The sequence below is a fragment of the Styela clava genome, unplaced genomic scaffold (genome assembly GCF_964204865.1).
Source record: "Styela clava unplaced genomic scaffold, kaStyClav1.hap1.2 HAP1_SCAFFOLD_28, whole genome shotgun sequence".
Taxonomy (NCBI): domain Eukaryota; kingdom Metazoa; phylum Chordata; class Ascidiacea; order Stolidobranchia; family Styelidae; genus Styela; species Styela clava.
The window spans coordinates 60,001-67,500 of record NW_027556581.1 but is presented as its reverse complement, the minus strand read 5'-3'; the positions used below and the strand labels follow the sequence as shown (position 1 = coordinate 67,500).

Below are 7,500 nucleotides of genomic sequence, written 5' to 3'. Positions count from 1 at the left end.
TGAAAGAGCGGTGCGGGGCCGGTCGGAGCGCACCCTTTTCTCGGTGGCTGGCGGGCGAGAGAGTGCTGCGTCGCCGGCATCGGCGTCGAAAGAAGCCGAGCCAAAAAAAGTTAAAGTACAAACGTGCAAGCATACTAACCTAACCCTAGGTAAGGCATGTCAGAGCGAAAGACAGTAAACTCGAATGAGCCATGAAAGAGCGGTGCGGGGCCGGTCGGAGCGCACCCTTTTCTCGGTGGCTGGCGGGCGAGAGAGTGCTGCGTCGCCGGCATCGGCGTCGAAAGAAGCCGAGCCAAAAAAAGTTAAAGTACAAACGTGCAAGCATACTAACCTAACCCTAGGTAAGGCATGTCAGAGCGAAAGACAGTAATTTCGAATGAGCCAAGAAAGAGCGGTGCGGGGCCGGTCGGAGCGCACCCTTTTCTAGGTGGCTGGCGGGCGAGAGAGTGCTGCGTCGCCGGCATCGGCGTCGAAAGAAGCCGAGCCAAAAAAAGTTAAAGTACAAACGTGCAAGCATACTAACCTAACCCTAGGTAAGGCATGTCAGAGCGAAAGACAGTAATTTCGAATGAGCCATGAAAGAGCGGTGCGGGGCCGGTCGGAGCGCACCCTTTTCTCGGTGGCTGGCGGGCGAGAGAGTGCTGCGTCGCCGGCATCGGCGTCGAAAGAAGCCGAGCCGAAAAAAGTTAAAGTACAAACGTGCAAGCATACTAACCTAACCCTAGGTAAGGCATGTCAGAGCGAAAGACAGTAATTTCGAATGAGCCAAGAAAGAGCGGTGCGGGGCCGGTCGGAGCGCACCCTTTTCTCGGTGGCTGGCGGGCGAGAGAGTGCTGCGTCGCCGGCATCGGCGTCGAAAGAAGCCGAGCCGAAAAAAGTTAAAGTACAAACGTGCAAGCATACTAACCTAACCCTAGGTAAGGCATGTCAGAGCGAAAGACAGTAAACTCGAATGAGCCATGAAAGAGCGGTGCGGGGCCGGTCGGAGCGCACCCTTTTCTCGGTGGCTGGCGGGCGAGAGAGTGCTGCGTCGCCGGCATCGGCGTCGAAAGAAGCCGAGCCGAAAAAAGTTAAAGTACAAACGTGCAAGCATACTAACCTAACCCTAGGTAAGGCATGTCAGAGCGAAAGACAGTAATTTCGAATGAGCCATGAAAGAGCGGTGCGGGGCCGGTCGGAGCGCACCCTTTTCTCGGTGGCTGGCGGGCGAGAGAGTGCTGCGTCGCCGGCATCGGCGTCGAAAGAAGCCGAGCCGAAAAAAGTTAAAGTACAAACGTGCAAGCATACTAACCTAACCCTAGGTAAGGCATGTCAGAGCGAAAGACAGTAATTTCGAATGAGCCAAGAAAGAGCGGTGCGGGGCCGGTCGGAGCGCACCCTTTTCTCGGTGGCTGGCGGGCGAGAGAGTGCTGCGTCGCCGGCATCGGCGTCGAAAGAAGCCGAGCCGAAAAAAGTTAAAGTACAAACGTGCAAGCATACTAACCTAACCCTAGGTAAGGCATGTCAGAGCGAAAGACAGTAATTTCGAATGAGCCAAGAAAGAGCGGTGCGGGGCCGGTCGGAGCGCCCCCTTTTCTCGGTGGCTGGCGGGCGAGAGAGTGCTGCGTCGCCGGCATCGGCGTCGAAAGAAGCCGAGCCGAAAAAAGTTAATGTACAAACGTGCAAGCATACTAACCTAACCCTAGGTAAGGCATGTCAGAGCGAAAGACAGTAAACTCGAATGAGCCATGAAAGAGCGGTGCGGGGCCGGTCGGAGCGCACCCTTTTCTCGGTGGCTGGCGGGCGAGAGAGTGCTGCGTCGCCGGCATCGGCGTCGAAAGAAGCCGAGCCGAAAAAAGTTAAAGTACAAACGTGCAAGCATACTAAGCTAACCCTAGGTAAGGCATGTCAGAGCGAAAGACAGTAATTTCGAATGAGCCAAGAAAGAGCGGTGCGGGGCCGGTCGGAGCGCACCCTTTTCTAGGTGGCTGGCGGGCGAGAGAGTGCTGCGTCGCCGGCATCGGCGTCGAAAGAAGCCGAGCCAAAAAAAGTTAAAGTACAAACGTGCAAGCATACTAACCTAACCCTAGGTAAGGCATGTCAGAGCGAAAGACAGTAATTTCGAATGAGCCAAGAAAGAGCGGTGCGGGGCCGGTCGGAGCGCACCCTTTTCTCGGTGGCTGGCGGGCGAGAGAGTGCTGCGTCGCCGGCATCGGCGTCGAAAGAAGCCGAGCCGAAAAAAGTTAATGTACAAACGTGCAAGCATACTAACCTAACCCTAGGTAAGGCATGTCAGAGCGAAAGACAGTAAACTCGAATGAGCCATGAAAGAGCGGTGCGGGGCCGGTCGGAGCGCACCCTTTTCTCGGTGGCTGGCGGGCGAGAGAGTGCTGCGTCGCCGGCATCGGCGTCGAAAGAAGCCGAGCCGAAAAAAGTTAAAGTACAAACGTGCAAGCATACTAACCTAACCCTAGGTAAGGCATGTCAGAGCGAAAGACAGTAATTTCGAATGAGCCATGAAAGAGCGGTGCGGGGCCGGTCGGAGCGCACCCTTTTCTCGGTGGCTGGCGGGCGAGAGAGTGCTGCGTCGCCGGCATCGGCGTCGAAAGAAGCCGAGCCGAAAAAAGTTAAAGTACAAACGTGCAAGCATACTAACCTAACCCTAGGTAAGGCATGTCAGAGCGAAAGACAGTAAACTCGAATGAGCCATGAAAGAGCGGTGCGGGGCCGGTCGGAGCGCACCCTTTTCTCGGTGGCTGGCGGGCGAGAGAGTGCTGCGTCGCCGGCATCGGCGTCGAAAGAAGCCGAGCCAAAAAAAGTTAAAGTACAAACGTGCAAGCATACTAACCTAACCCTAGGTAAGGCATGTCAGAGCGAAAGACAGTAATTTCGAATGAGCCAAGAAAGAGCGGTGCGGGGCCGGTCGGAGCGCACCCTTTTCTAGGTGGCTGGCGGGCGAGAGAGTGCTGCGTCGCCGGCATCGGCGTCGAAAGAAGCCGAGCCAAAAAAAGTTAAAGTACAAACGTGCAAGCATACTAACCTAACCCTAGGTAAGGCATGTCAGAGCGAAAGACAGTAATTTCGAATGAGCCATGAAAGAGCGGTGCGGGGCCGGTCGGAGCGCACCCTTTTCTCGGTGGCTGGCGGGCGAGAGAGTGCTGCGTCGCCGGCATCGGCGTCGAAAGAAGCCGAGCCGAAAAAAGTTAAAGTACAAACGTGCAAGCATACTAACCTAACCCTAGGTAAGGCATGTCAGAGCGAAAGACAGTAATTTCGAATGAGCCAAGAAAGAGCGGTGCGGGGCCGGTCGGAGCGCACCCTTTTCTAGGTGGCTGGCGGGCGAGAGAGTGCTGCGTCGCCGGCATCGGCGTCGAAAGAAGCCGAGCCAAAAAAAGTTAAAGTACAAACGTGCAAGCATACTAACCTAACCCTAGGTAAGGCATGTCAGAGCGAAAGACAGTAATTTCGAATGAGCCATGAAAGAGCGGTGCGGGGCCGGTCGGAGCGCACCCTTTTCTCGGTGGCTGGCGGGCGAGAGAGTGCTGCGTCGCCGGCATCGGCGTCGAAAGAAGCCGAGCCGAAAAAAGTTAAAGTACAAAAGTGCAAGCATACTAACCTAACCCTAGGTAAGGCATGTCAGAGCGAAAGACAGTAATTTCGAATGAGCCAAGAAAGAGCGGTGCGGGGCCGGTCGGAGCGCACCCTTTTCTCGGTGGCTGGCGGGCGAGAGAGTGCTGCGTCGCCGGCATCGGCGTCGAAAGAAGCCGAGCCGAAAAAAGTTAAAGTACAAACGTGCAAGCATACTAACCTAACCCTAGGTAAGGCATGTCAGAGCGAAAGACAGTAATTTCGAATGAGCCATGAAAGAGCGGTGCGGGGCCGGTCGGAGCGCACCCTTTTCTCGGTGGCTGACGGGCGAGAGAGTGCTGCGTCGCCGGCATCGGCGTCGAAAGAAGCCGAGCCAAAAAAAGTTAAAGTACAAACGTGCAAGCATACTAACCTAACCCTAGGTAAGGCATGTCAGAGCGAAAGACAGTAATTTCGAATGAGCCAAGAAAGAGCGGTGCGGGGCCGGTCGGAGCGCACCCTTTTCTAGGTGGCTGGCGGGCGAGAGAGTGCTGCGTCGCCGGCATCGGCGTCGAAAGAAGCCGAGCCAAAAAAAGTTAAAGTACAAACGTGCAAGCATACTAACCTAACCCTAGGTAAGGCATGTCAGAGCGAAAGACAGTAATTTCGAATGAGCCATGAAAGAGCGGTGCGGGGCCGGTCGGAGCGCACCCTTTTCTCGGTGGCTGGCGGGCGAGAGAGTGCTGCGTCGCCGGCATCGGCGTCGAAAGAAGCCGAGCCGAAAAAAGTTAAAGTACAAACGTGCAAGCATACTAACCTAACCCTAGGTAAGGCATGTCAGAGCGAAAGACAGTAATTTCGAATGAGCCAAGAAAGAGCGGTGCGGGGCCGGTCGGAGCGCACCCTTTTCTCGGTGGCTGGCGGGCGAGAGAGTGCTGCGTCGCCGGCATCGGCGTCGAAAGAAGCCGAGCCGAAAAAAGTTAAAGTACAAACGTGCAAGCATACTAACCTAACCCTAGGTAAGGCATGTCAGAGCGAAAGACAGTAAACTCGAATGAGCCATGAAAGAGCGGTGCGGGGCCGGTCGGAGCGCACCCTTTTCTCGGTGGCTGGCGGGCGAGAGAGTGCTGCGTCGCCGGCATCGGCGTCGAAAGAAGCCGAGCCGAAAAAAGTTAAAGTACAAACGTGCAAGCATACTAACCTAACCCTAGGTAAGGCATGTCAGAGCGAAAGACAGTAATTTCGAATGAGCCATGAAAGAGCGGTGCGGGGCCGGTCGGAGCGCACCCTTTTCTCGGTGGCTGGCGGGCGAGAGAGTGCTGCGTCGCCGGCATCGGCGTCGAAAGAAGCCGAGCCAAAAAAAGTTAAAGTACAAACGTGCAAGCATACTAACCTAACCCTAGGTAAGGCATGTCAGAGCGAAAGACAGTAAACTCGAATGAGCCATGAAAGAGCGGTGCGGGGCCGGTCGGAGCGCACCCTTTTCTCGGTGGCTGGCGGGCGAGAGAGTGCTGCGTCGCCGGCATCGGCGTCGAAAGAAGCCGAGCCGAAAAAAGTTAAAGTACAAACGTGCAAGCATACTAACCTAACCCTAGGTAAGGCATGTCAGAGCGAAAGACAGTAATTTCGAATGAGCCAAGAAAGAGCGGTGCGGGGCCGGTCGGAGCGCACCCTTTTCTAGGTGGCTGGCGGGCGAGAGAGTGCTGCGTCGCCGGCATCGGCGTCGAAAGAAGCCGAGCCAAAAAAAGTTAAAGTACAAACGTGCAAGCATACTAACCTAACCCTAGGTAAGGCATGTCAGAGCGAAAGACAGTAATTTCGAATGAGCCATGAAAGAGCGGTGCGGGGCCGGTCGGAGCGCACCCTTTTCTCGGTGGCTGGCGGGCGAGAGAGTGCTGCGTCGCCGGCATCGGCGTCGAAAGAAGCCGAGCCGAAAAAAGTTAAAGTACAAACGTGCAAGCATACTAACCTAACCCTAGGTAAGGCATGTCAGAGCGAAAGACAGTAATTTCGAATGAGCCAAGAAAGAGCGGTGCGGGGCCGGTCGGAGCGCACCCTTTTCTCGGTGGCTGGCGGGCGAGAGAGTGCTGCGTCGCCGGCATCGGCGTCGAAAGAAGCCGAGCCGAAAAAAGTTAAAGTACAAACGCGATGCTAATGAGCGAGCCGTTGTCTCGACTAATATGTAGGGGGCGTTCGATCGAGCGTCTGGCTTGAGCGCTTGTCGGCCTAGCAGAACGGTCGCATTGTTATGCCCGGGTTTTAGGCACCGCTGCAGGCGGCCGGCAGAGCTCTTGTTTGTGCGAAACTGAATGGATCGAGCCCGAGAGAGGGCGAGCAAAGAAAAAACGCAAATCGCTCCGCCTGGCACTGCCGGCGAGAGCGTGGACGTCGCGGCCAGCGACTGTCGAAGCCGAGTACGGCCGCAGGCGATCGCCTCGGTCTTAAACGAATGCGACGAGCACGCGCCGGGCGGCCCAGCAAGGGCCGAGCGCAGCTGTCGCAGCTATCTGGTTGATCCTGCCAGTAGTGATATGCTTGTCTCAAAGATTAAGCCATGCAGGTGCAAGTACGAGTTCTCGTAAAGCGAAACTGCGAATGGCTCATTAAATCAGTCTTGGTTTATTTGGTCTCGTAAGCGAAGTGGATAACTGTGGTAATTCTAGAGCTAATACATGCATTAAGCGCCGACTTCGGGAGGCGCGCTTTTATCAGATCAAAACCGACCGGGTTCGTCCTGTGACGTTTGATGACTCTGGATAACCACGCGGATCGTACGGTCTCTGCACCGACGACGTATCATTCAAGTGTCTGCCCTATCAACTGTCGAAGGTACGCTACGTGCCTACCTTTGTGATAACGGGTAACGGGGAATCAGGGTTCGATTCCGGAGAGGGAGCCTGAGAAACGGCTACCACATCCAAGGAAGGCAGCAGGCGCGCAAATTACCCATTCCCGACACGGGGAGGTAGTGACGAAAAATAACAATACAGGACTCTAACGAGGCCCTGTAATTGGAATGAGTACATCCTAAAACTCTTAACGAGTATCCATTGGAGGGCAAGTCTGGTGCCAGCAGCCGCGGTAATTCCAGCTCCAACAGTGTATGCTAAAGTTGTTGCGGTTGAAAAGCTCGTAGTTGGATTTTGGGCGAGCGCCGCCGGTCCGTCGCAAGGCGTGTCACTGGTTGCGTTCGCCTCACCTTCGGTTCTCCGTCGGTGCTCTTGACTGAGTGTCGGCGGTGGCCGATAAGTTTACTTTGAAAAAATTAGAGTGTTCAAAGCAGGCTGTTCGCCTGCATAGTGTTGCATGGAATAATGGAATAGGACCTCGGTTCTATTTTGTTGGTTTTCGGAGCACGAGGTAATGATTAAGAGGGACAGACGGGGGCGTCCGTACTCTGCCGTTAGAGGTGAAATTCTTGGATCGGCGGAAGACGAACTACTGCGAAAGCATTCGCCAAGAATGTTTTCTTTAATCAAGAGCGAAAGTCAGAGGTTCGAAGACGATCAGATACCGTCCTAGTTCTGACTATAAACGATGCCAACTAGCGATCGGGAGGCGTTACCATGACGACCTTTCCGGCAGCTTCCGGGAAACCAAAGTCTTTGGGTTCCGGGGGAAGTATGGTTGCAAAGCTGAAACTTAAAGGAATTGACGGAAGGGCACCACCAGGAGTGGAGCCTGCGGCTTAATTTGACTCAACACGGGGAAACTCACCCGGCCCGGACACAGGTAGGATTGACAGATTGAGAGCTCTTTCTTGATTCTGTGGGTGGTGGTGCATGGCCGTTCTTAGTTGGTGGAGCGATTTGTCTGGTTAATTCCGATAACGAACGAGACTCTGGCATGCTAAATAGTTACGCGACCTTCTCGGTCGGCGTCTAACTTCTTAGAGGGACTAGTGGCGTTTAGCCACACGAGATTGAGCAATAACAGGTCTGTGATGCCCTTAGA

General features: G+C 54.9%; 1 non-coding gene across 1 annotated transcript in view; it reads left to right on the top strand.

The window, feature by feature from the left end:
- Positions 1 to 6,050: 6,050 nt before the first annotated feature.
- LOC144419045 (small subunit ribosomal RNA) overlaps positions 6,051 to 7,500 on the top strand; it is a 1,810-nt gene continuing 360 nt past the window's right edge. The window contains exon 1 of the ribosomal RNA XR_013473809.1: positions 6,051 to 7,500. This exon is cut by the window's right edge and continues 360 nt beyond it. This is a non-coding gene — a ribosomal RNA (small subunit ribosomal RNA).